General features: G+C 36.1%; 1 non-coding gene across 1 annotated transcript; it reads left to right on the forward strand.

Annotated features, from left to right (window-relative positions):
* The first annotated feature begins 754 nt into the window (after positions 1–754).
* On the forward strand, positions 755–7,491 carry LOC105049428 (uncharacterized). Its single transcript, XR_012133911.1, has 3 exons — positions 755–1,246; positions 3,071–3,258; positions 6,797–7,491. It is a non-coding gene; the product is annotated as an uncharacterized protein (transcript).
* Positions 7,492–12,347: the final 4,856 nt, after the last annotated feature.

Raw genomic sequence — 12,347 nt, forward strand, 5'->3', positions numbered from 1 at the left:
AGTTCAATCAAATCCATTTGCACCCCAAGCTTCGTAGAGCCGATCATACAGCCATCATAATCGTTGATTTTTGCAGGCCCGTTAAGGTTTCTGTCCGCTACCTTAAAGACCAGGGGATGTGACCGGGTGCGTGTCGATGACCAGTAAGGAAATTAAAAATTGTATGGCATTTGGTTTCAGCAAACCAAAAATTGGTGAAAGAACAAAATGGTCAGTAGTTCTCTTTGGTTTACTGATTTGGTCATGGAGCAACGCAGCATTGCAGCTCCTACGTTTCATTGCTTAGCGGAGTCCTTTCGAGGGGACCACGAAGCCAAGTAGCTTTCAGTTCAGCTTTCCCCACGAACAAAAAGACCAGAGTAACTCCCACAAAAGAGATCGTAAACTCAATCATGACTCTCTCCTGGGTATGAACGACTCTTTACGAACAATTATAACTGATATTGACATGAAACACCCATCCCAAACACCCACGTGAAAACCCACTTCCCAAAAGAGGTGTCACTGGTAGGGTATTAAAGCTGGGTTTTCGAAACCTGGTGCATTAAGCATCTGCCTTTATAAACTACATAAAAGACACCTCCTTTTGTGGTACCCAAATTCCACCACTTCTGATATGTGGGACCACATTAACGTGGGACACGGACCACCGAGAGGGTGCGTGCTGGCGGTAAGTGGGAGCAGCTTCATTAGCAATTTTTTATATTTTTTATAATAATTATTGTATATTGATTAATTAGCCGCTATAACGTCCGAACTCTCTCCCACGGACTTCCGAGTACTAACAGACTCCCATGGAACTCTTCCTCATCCTCTCTTCTCCTCCTTCCTCTCTTTCCTCCTCTCGAAGCCCTCGAAACCCTAGCCATGGAGCGAGGTTTCGCTGGTGTGAGGGAGGACCTCTCCGAGCTCGCGCGCCACCTCCTCGACATCGCCTGTTTCCTCTCCCCGCTCGTCCGCGCCCCCACCCACGTCGACTCCCCACCGCCCTCCCCCCGCACCCCCTCTCGCGTTCGCGCCGGAGTCCTTTCTGATGTCGCCGAGATCAGAGGGGGCCTCCGAAGTGGCTTGTCGCGGCTCTCAGCGCCGGCGGCCGCCTTCAGCAACCCCCCACCGCCGCCAGATAGGGAACGGGGGTCGAGAGAATCGAGGACTGGCGGGGTATCCGAGGAGGTCCTGGAGCTTGTTACGGATCTCGTGGAGTATCCCGAGTTGTGGCTGGAGTTTCCGGTGCCTGTGGATGATGGTAATTTCTATTGCTCTCGTTGCTTTGGTCAGAATCGTCTTTCGAGTTTTGGTGGAATTGTTGAAAAATTTTAGCTTTCGTTAATTTCTTTTTTCTGTAATAGATTTTCGGAAGGACGTCAAATTAATAACTTTGTGGTATGACTTCGAAGGTGGAATTCATTGAAAAGATATTTAACTGATGCTGGTGGTTTTATCACATTTATCTAAAATAGAACAGATTGGCAAATAAGAAAAAGAAAAAGTTAATATGATAAATTTAGAGGGTTGGTTGAGAAATGGCCGCATTAGTTGAGGCATGTCTGTGATGCTTTCCTTTGAGCAGCTCAAGCCTCTCATGGTACACAAGATGACTTTGATCACCTACTGTCAAGATACAGCACCGCCCACCATGAACTGTTCCTGCATGCACAAGAAGAGAAAGTTGCAACTGCAAATCAGCAGCTTTGTAACTCAAAAATATCCTCAAATCCAATACAAAAAATCACAGAAAAGACATAAGACATTGTAAAACAAAATTGCAAATTTGCAATTATACTAAAATTGGGTGAAAAAGTTGGAATTGTTGCTTCCAATTTGGGATCCTTGGAGCCAATTTGGTATAAATAACATTACATAATATTTAATTCAAGCGAGAAAGACAAACACTGTAGTCTTGTTTACCATTATGTAGTTCTTTGAAAATTCTGGAGCCAAGAGAGCAGGATTGGAAGGGGGGGCCGAGATGCCAAGAGGTGCAAGAAAGAGTTGGTTGCATCAAAAACTTGAAGGGGAGTGCAGGCACTTGGAGTTGGGGGAGGGGTGAGGTGTAACTCTCTTCCTTTTTCACATGTAAAAAGGATTTCATTATTTTAGGTGGGAGTTGATGCCTCTCCTTTTTCGCATGGCTTTAGCTCTACCTTTGGTTTTGACTTCACTGAGTCATAAGCTGTATTACTAGTTCCACTGTATGATTTATGTTCATCTTAACCCATTGATGCTTGAATTTGCTCATGCTTAATAATCCTTTCTTTCTTTCTATTTTACCATATCTATTTTTGTTAAGTATTTGGAATAAAGTTCGCCATCTCGGTGCCAATTTATAGTGTCGGTATGCCCGGTATGGTATCCGGTTCGGTGTATCGAGTGTCAATATAGCCTCCATACTGCATACCGGTTCATTATTAGTACAGTCGATATGCACTGGTACAGTCGGTATGCATCAGTAAGGCAAACCTTAGTTTACATAGTAAATTATTATAGAAGTCCCACATGCGGTGTTACCTAGACACTTCGACCTTCGGGTGTTCGATGTGTTTGGACACTTGGACACCTAACCACTTCATCGCATTCCTTGACAACTCATATTAACAAATCATGATGTCATCATGATTACGTATGTTTGGTATTTATACAAAAAAGCTTTTGAGTCAAACATAATATTTAGCAAAGATTTAGCAAGTTTCATCAAATCATTGTTGGTTGCAGATTAGTTATAGAGTTATAGTGTGTTGATATGCCTCAATGTCTGTAAAAAGTTAATAAAATAGTGTGTGTTGATATGCCTCAATGTCTGTAAAAAGTTAATAAAACTTGTTTTTACTAAAAAGACTGATTTGCATATTGGTAGTTGTAACTTTGTGCAAATGAATTCTAGATTACATGTCAAAAAATATTTTTAAGGAAACAATGGCTCAGAATAGATCGAGGGACTGAGATTCCTCTGTGTTTGTTAAGGCATATGTCAACTAGTATTGTAATGTGTAACTGATTTCTCATTAAGAAACAAGATAACATGAAAGGAGAGCAAAAGGAGACTTTATGCTTTAAATCTATGCTGTTGCAGATTTTTATATGTCTCATTCTCAAAAAGAGCATATAGCAACTGTTGAACGCTTGGTTCCAAGTTTAACAGTTCGTAGGATCAGCCTTTGTCCAACTCATATGAGTGAGGAACGCTTTTGGAAGATATACTTTGCACTATTGCATCCGAGTCTGAATAGGAATGACATGGAGCACTTATTGACCCAGCAGGTAAATGTTTGAACTTTAAATTGTTCAATATATATACTATGTAGTTTTGTAATGTTCTTTTATCCACATTAGTTAGCTCTGAGCAATCTTGCTTCTTCCTTCTTGAGTCTGTAATCAAAGATTTTTCATATGATTGATGTTGTATTGTAGTGGTAATATGTTTATTTGTGGATTGTTTGATCTAACTAGCATAACTTAAGTGAATCTTTGGCTTACTTTTTAACTCCTTTCAAAAAACAACAGAAAATCTGCAGCTGTCAATATTGACAACCTTGTGACTTTTCTTTATTGAAGATATGCTGGAGCTTACATCATGCTCTACAAAGTGTTCCTATTTTGCAACACATTGTTATCTAATTTGCTGATTGGATGTTTTGCAACAAACTATGTTCCATGCATAAGAATTAGTTTTTCATTTTTTGTTTCCTAATGCATCATCTTTTCATGATTGTTTGTAAGTCTTCTTTCTTTTCATTTTTCTTCTAAAAGTTTCTTCTTCCTTTCATTCTTCTGCATTTATATTTAACACTTAGCATATTGTTAGTTTAGTATAAATTATCATGAATAAGAGTATAAGACTTTTATTTCTGGTACCAAGATGCATTAGATGCACTTCAAATTTTCTGAGCTTACATCAGTTGAGCCCAAGTCTTCAACAAACTAATTATGAACCTTCACTTGAATATATCTAACCAAATGCAAAATAACTATGGCACATAGATGGGCATAAAAAAAAAAAAAAAAATATATATATATATATATATATATATATATATATATATATAGTTTAGTTTAGACTTTACTGTATTTTGGGAACTTTTATTTGGGTAAAATTGAAATATGTTGTAAAGTCTTGTTATAAGTAGGATTGGTTCAAGGATCCTACTTTATATATAAGTTGGGTTTTATAAGTCATGAAGTTGTTAAGATTTTGATATTTTGTTGTTTTAGTTATCTTTCTGTATACACTTTTGTGAGATCCTGAATTTAGGAAAGATTTTGAGTGTCCATATAGAGATTGATCACTTGGTTTCAAAGAGTTCTAGCTTGTGTAAGTCATGAACAGCCTGTAAAAGGGCTTATCTGGGCTAGATCAAAATTAGTTATACATGAATTATTTCAAAGAGGTTTTTATGTTGTCTGTGTTCGGCCCTTCTTTATCCCTTTCTAGCACATGCCACCTCCCCCTCTCTGCTTGTTCTGTGTTGTATTATCTTGATCTCTTCAACAGCATGCATCCCTGTTCTGCTTTTCTATACCTCATTTTCTTCAAGTTTTTCGTAGGAGTATGAGATGTATAACCTGAATTTTGTTGTAGGACAACTATGAAGCATCACAAATACTCCTTCTCTGGATGCATTTTTCATCATTTTTGGCCATCTTAGGAGGATAGCAAAGCAATTTCTTGATCCAAACCCAGTATTTTAAACCGTCCAGGTCTTTCCATGCATTGTAGGTCCATTAATCAGTCCAACATCATAATACTAGATAAAACCATTGTTCTAACTTAAAAAAGTAGTCAATGCAGCCGCACATGTGCATGCAGCCTCCTGATCACTCCTTGTAGGGTCTAAGCTGCCTTCATATGTAGGCAAGTTACATAGTGGGTGTGCAAATGGCCTGCATAAACCCAAGTCCTAGATATGTGCCCTCCAACTCCTCTATTTTTTTGTTGAATTTTTATTGTGTTATTTCTAAATTTTCCATTCTTTTATCAGTTATTAATTTATTTATTACTTTTTTAAATATGAACCGCATGGGTTCCTGCCTAAGTGCCTGTATACCACTCTTAGCCTTTATGCAGTATTTTGATTGCCTGCATACTGCGACCGCTTTTTGAAACCTTGGATAAAACTTTAATGAAGGATAACAGATGTGAAAGAGTAAGAAAAAGGAAAAAGCACAAGTTGAAAATATAAATATGTTTACAGCAGTCACGATTATCAAATGACCTTTTCTGGCATTGTATTTGCTGGTGCAGAGAAACATGTTCATATATTGCATCGCCTGTCTGAGAAATGGGCTTTCCATGCAAACCAATATCAGAACTCTCTCTCTCTCTCTCTATCTATCTATCTATCTATCAGTCAGTCTGTCTGTCTCACACACGTTCTCATTCTCATTCTCATTCCCAAGTTTTTTCTTCTTTGCACATATTGAAGGATCTGAGATTTTCAATTCCTAGACCACATGGCTCTCTCAACATCTTGGGGCCCTGCTCAGCAATTCATTTAATGCTATTTTCTAGTCACTGGCATTGAACTTTTTTCACGGATTAGCATATAGCCAATCAACATGACTTATTTAAGAGGGAGTATATCATGGCCTTTTGTGAATCTTGTGATCCCATTTGCCTATTATGAGGTGTTATATGGCAATGTAAGGAATTTAAGAGGAAAGAATATATTGTGGATGGTTATGTTCTAATAGACCACTAAAATGCTCCCTGGTGTCTAGGGCTTCTTTATTGGAAAAAAAAAACAAAGAAAAAAGAAAATCGATTTCTTTTCCAATACTTTGAGTAGAATTAAGATTTTGTCCAACCTTCCCAAATGGTACGTGAAAATAGATTTTGTTCCCTCCTGCATATTGCTAAGTTTGGTTTTTGTTCCCATAACAGATCCATAAAGTTACTTCACTTATTTAGTCTGGCCCTTGGCTTTTACAGTAACTATGAAGGTCATGCATTGATTTTACCTCCTAGCCATAAATCTGGTTGCTATGCTGTATCTTGTATCTAGAGGATGCACAGGCATAGTGCCCCTCAGGAATTCATCCCCAGGGCTGAGACCTACTGCAGGTTTTGGACATGGTATCTGTGCATGTATTTTTTCACCCATTCTAGGGTTTTGGGGATCATCTTTTTATTTGGGGTTTTGAGAGGCAGTGAAACTTAGAGATATGTATCAGGATTTCTCCTTCTCTGTACACTCCTGCCATGATGAAGCTCACTGTGATCATCCCTACCTGGACCACAGATATTTAAATAATTTTTTTCATGCATCCTTTCTGTTCACCTATTTTAGTTTTTTTGTACCAACATTCTGTATTATGTTTGTTCTTGTTTTCATTCAACTGGTAGGGATTTTCATGTATTGCTAAATATGGATAGAATAATGACATTTAATAGCTTCTCACATTTTGTACTCTTAGAGAACTTTCCAGAGAGTGGTGGAGTTGGGGCATTGGCAGACTTGGTAACAGGCTTGTCAAATGATCATATATTTTTTTTCATCTGAAAAATTTATAAAATATTTACCTATTTTTGATATGGTCACCACTATTTTATTTTGGAATCCATTTTTGCATATGCTAATGCTTTTTTCATGCAACATTTATGAGAATATCCATATTTTCTTGAAGCTTTCAAGATTTGCTTCATAAGGTGTTTAATATACTTGATTTTTTCCCCTATTGAATGTTATAAATTTATTACACTCCAAACTTCCGAAAGATACCATTTTAGGTGCTATAATATTCTGAGTTTCTAGTTGAGGCATGAAAATGGATCATCTATTACTAACAAGTCTCTCTGCAGATTGTGGACTCAATGCATATAAAATTGAAGGAGATGCAGCATCGGGTGGATACTCAGTCCCCGAGCTTTGGGACAGAGAGCTTTCCTTTGATGATGAGTAGAGGTAACATTCAACTAGAGGATGATCGAGCTCAAGAGGCCTCAACAATTGCCAAGACAACATCTCAGCATAGCATTGGTCACTGGTCTGAGGTAGCTGACGATGTTGGCAATACCACTGGTGGTGAAAAACAGTCCAGAATGGAAGATTTTTCATTTGGGAGACAGGTGATGGTAATATTGTTTTGATGGAGAGATACATGGATCTGCTATTAGCTGAGGGAGGCCAAGTCAATTCTAGTTCTTCCTCCGACCAGTGGGATCAATCGAGAAAACCCATTCCAGGGGATGATCATCACAAGGCAGTCCATTGCACGCCTCAAGTTAAAATATTGTTTGATGAGGAATCAGATGATTGGCATGCTGTTGATGATTTTGACTTTGAAGTGGTTGGGAGGCCTTCCGTTGGCAAAATCATGTAAATTTTATTTTTATTTTTATTTTTTTTAATCATCATATGCCAGTCTTTTATGTTTTGCTTGATCCTTAAATCAAGCTATTTGAACTCTCTAGATCTTTCTCACAAGCTGTCATAAGGTCATTGTGTCCTTTTAAGTGCTTTTGCAGTTTAAAATCAAAATGTGCTGCAACTAAAATATCACCAGGGCTTACATCCATTTGGCATCAGCAATGTTTTTATGGTGATTGTTTATTTGCCATTTCTGGATATATTATTGTAAAATGAACTTGATTTATCATCTAATCCCGAGTAATCATCAGGCATCAAGTATATATGAGGTCCTCTGCTGCTAGTTAAATCAGCTGGCAGTGAGTAAGAACGTTGCACCAAACACATCTGCGATAAGATCATTCATATTGGAGGTGCTGCCTCACCCCAAGATGGTAAATCCCTTGATTGTGTTACAGACTTGGACTTAAATCCTGGAGAAAATGCCATCCCACTGTGTAGCCCACTGCCTATTAATCTTTTCTTGAGAAATCATATTAATTGAAAAAAAAAAAAAAAAAAACTCGAACATTGAACTATTGATGGCTTTATAGAACTATCATAGTGATGAAGAAAAAGGTGGTGTTTGAATAATGAACTATTTATGCATTGGGAGAAGGCCTTCTCCCATCTCAAGCCGCCTCTCTGTCTTCTTGTACTTGTTAAAGTTAATTGAACTGGGCTCTATCCCTCAGTAAGTCTAGATGCCTTTGTCATTATGCATTTGTGCAACTTAGGAAGCCAAGCAGGTTGTGAAGTTTCAGCCTGGTTGGTCACAAGCCTCAAAAATATCAGCAACAAAACAAGCCACAGGTCATAAGTTTTGGTCAGTTTAAGAGAACCAAGTTCTAGCCTAATACTCCGGCAAGGACAGCATATCTCATTTAACCACTCCTCCTGCCCACAAAATCTTGTACCATGTGCTTAGTTTCACATTCGCAAGCATGAATATATTTACTTTATCTATTGGGCCACCCTTCTTCCCCAACTTGGTACCTAGAACTTGACCTTTGGGTGCTAATTCCTTTGGAATCCAGTTCCAACAGAAGCTAGGGTTCCAGAGCATTTGGAGCCACTGCCTTCTTCCTTTTGTGCAGCTGCACCAATGCTGGCCCACTTATGCATTGGGTTCGAGCCTGGTCCCATCCCGCTTGGCCAGCGGAAGTTGACGGAAAAGAAGGATCACCTTCCTTTGCAAAAATCCACCGTTGGATCCCCCACCGCACATATTTCAAAGCACTCCAAACTCTGTCATTCCTCATCTGTACGGCTTTCAAAGCAACCATTGGATGATCTAACGGTGAATGTGCATGGAGGAAGGTAAATCCGGTACAACCTTGCTCCCTGTAGGACTATGCCTTCTTTGAAATTCTCTATTTAGTATTAGATGACCAAGCAATTTAAAAAATTCTAGGTCGGCGAGTCCCCAATCCGTTGGTGCTGATGCACACATTTTCTTAGCTCAAGCATTCCCATCGTTTCCTTGGGTGTTGCCCTTTTTTTAATAAGATTATTGGATATTTTTTTCAGATTCAAATTCTTCTTCTTCTTCTTAGCCGTTGCTTAAAAAAAAAAAAAAAAGATATTCCTTGGTATCTTTTCTGATTAAGGTTCTATTTTTTATTCTTTCTCGTCTTAGCTGTTGCCTTTTTCTTACGAGATTATTTGATATTTTTTTAGATGGAAAGGGGCCAATCCCTACCCGCCATTCCATAGGCCTTATCATCTAGGCCGGAGTCCAAGCCCCCGGGTGAACTGAACCACCTGTCACGAACCCAATAATTGAGGATTGAAACGAAGGCTGATACCTCTTAAACTTAAATCTACATCCTCTTACCCAAGTGACAAGAGATGATATGATCTGAATTAAAATGAGATGGTAGTTTATAGATAATTTTGGGCTACAAAATAGGATAGCCCTCTTCTAATACTTCAAAATCTACAGCAAAGGTGATCTTTTTAATCTTTTTAATCTTCCCTTCAGCCTCACCAATCTTATATATTTTGAGGCATGCTTGTAGGTTTGAACATGAGCTATGAGCCATCCTTAAATGTGAACCACCCATTTCATTGCGCAATTTAGCGTCTCAACCTAGTAACCGGGACCTTAATCCCTTTCCAAAGATGAGTTAGTCTCGTATAAAAATCCACCTTTTCCTAAGCTTCTTGAGCTATAAGAATGACAAATATTATAATTTTATTAGATTAAAATTGTCCTTGATCTTTTTTATGGAATCTCTTCTGTCTTCCCGATGATAATACCATTATCCACCTTTAAAATTATTATAATAGAAATAATATTTGCTATTTGCGTGGCCTAGCTGTTCATTGGATTTTTCTAGAGTAAGGTGATGACAGTTCTGCTATTATAACTTAAGTTAATAGATAATTATGGACCATCCTTTCAGCGTAGACATGATCATGAGTCCTCTCTTTTAACATGGACCACCCTTTCTTATTTCCCAATTTGATTCTTAGATCTAACCTTTGGGAGACCAAACCTTTGTGGAATCTAATTTAGTATCAGTAAAAGTAGGCGTCAAACATAGAAACTACTCTCTTCTAGGCTGTGCGCACGCCGTATATGTTATTTTTTTTTTAAAAAAAGAGAAAAGATAGGGGAGGCTTACCATCCAATTTTATTGAGATGGAATTATTTCTAAGTTTTGTTACATCATTGTAGTGGCGAAGATTACTCCCTGTTGGATATGAAGTATGAGTTGAAGGAAAGATGAATAAAAGAAAAAAGAGTAAAATATGAAATAAAAGATGGTAATGATTTTCTTCTCTATTTAATTTTGCAGGAATGAAAAGAAAAATGGATAACATTTATATGATATTTTTATTAAACTATTATTTGATAAAAATATTATTATTATCAATCTATAATACTTATTTATACCGGAGAAATGAACAATATATAAACTTATAATCTTTATAACTTATAATTATATAAAAAATAATTTAAATATTTAATTTAAATTTAATTTATCTAATACATAATTTTATAAATTAATTATTAATAAATTAATTATATATATTAATTTTATAGATAACTGATTAATTTATATTTTAATTTAAATAATTAATAAAAAATGATAAATATAATAGAGAAATAAAAGATAATTTTTAATTAAAATAATTAATAATAAAATCTAATAGTATATGATTAATAGTACATATAAAAATATATGTAAATAATATGAATGAAAAAGTAAAGAAATGCTATAGTTTTGTTAAGCAAAAATTAATAAGAGATAATTTTGTCAATATGAAAATTCATCTCTCAATGCTCCATTTATTCTTCCGCGGATCATGATGGATAGATAGTCCTTTTTTATCCATCTTTCCTATAACTTTTTGAACCAAATGATGAATAGAAGTCATCTATCTTTTCAACCTTATCCATCTATCTTTTCATGATCACAACTAAACATAGGATATAAGTTTGCAATATGAAATAGATTAGATGAGTTGTGAAAACTGGATAATGCTAAATGGCATCATATTTTAGCCAGCCGAATTATGAAAGATGAATAGAATGTTTTTGATGTTTGCTTTTGGTTTTTCCCCCTTAGAAGTTCTTTCAAGATTTTAAAGGGAAAAAGGTGCATTTTTCAAAAAGAAAAATATGTCTTGTAGCATCATCTGATAAATGGCTTAGTAAGAAGCATAATTCAAAAGTGGCATTTAGGAAAATAGTAATTAGTTTGGAACTTGAAAAGTATTTGGTTACAAGCGAGATTTAGAATTATGAGAAATCTAACAAATTCATCCAAAATTCAGGGAGTATTCAAAAAGTTAAAGATTGAAAAAAAAAAACACAAAAAAGCTATCTAAAATATTTGTTATCTATTTATTTCAAAATTAAAAGAGAAGTTTTGAAAGACAAAACCAACAAATAATAGCAAATGATGTTACCACCAACAATAATATATGGTATTATTAGTTGTAACACAAAGTTTTGTATAACTAGTCTAGAAAAAATAATAAAATCTATGATAATTTGATAATAATTAAATAGATCTATATTGGTTCGATCATGAAAGCTAATTATTAAATCATCAATTTAAGAAAAAACCAAGAATAACTCAAAAAAAAAATGGTAACTCTAAGAAAATTATCAATATTTTTGCAAAAACTATAAAAATTAGTTTCTTCAAACATTACCATCTCAATTGCCAAATATCAAACACATAAATTATACTTTAATATAAAATCTTTTATTAAATAATTTGATTTTTTTTATAGCATAATTAAATTGCTCTTTTTGAAATTTGAAGGCTTTCTAACCACATCACCTATCTTGCTCTTGCACTTTCCCTCCAGTTGCGTCCAAACTTGGATCCCCATCTCACCATAGCCTGTCCCTTTCTCCCCTAACTTGATCTTAGTCATGGACTTCTTCACTCTATTCATAGATTTGCATCAAAATGTGCTTATAACAGCCATTGATACCGTTGTTATTGTTGTTATTGTTGTTGTTGTTATTATTATTATTATTATACAATGGCAATTAAAATAGGACAGATATTTAGATTTTCATTATATTGCATAAATGATGTTACAAAGAGACTAGAAAAACTTTGAGGATAGTAGGGGAAATCAACCAATCAATCAATCTCGACCTCCATTACTTTGGATAGAGGTTAAGCACTCATCTCGGATCCATCACCAATCACTCATATGGAATCTACATCAACACTAAAGGATCTTCTCAGATGTTGGGAATGGAAGATCGGAGAACCAGCTTGTCCCGATAAGATGATTTTCTGACATCAATTGCAATCAGACCTCCAACTCAAATGCACGCCAACCCTGAGGTCGAACTCATACTGACGATATAAGATGAACTCTAAATCATTAGGCCATTAAGAAGAAAAAATTGATTCAATGAAATCTCCTAAAATCTTGGGCGATTTCCTTCGATCTTGAGCATATGAGCTAAAATCGCATACCTAGCATCCACAAATAGGGATGGCAATGGGTAGGGTTTGGGCCGGG

Source organism: Elaeis guineensis, chromosome 8 (genome assembly GCF_000442705.2).
Source record: "Elaeis guineensis isolate ETL-2024a chromosome 8, EG11, whole genome shotgun sequence".
In the NCBI taxonomy this organism is placed as follows: Eukaryota; Viridiplantae; Streptophyta; class Magnoliopsida; order Arecales; family Arecaceae; genus Elaeis; species Elaeis guineensis.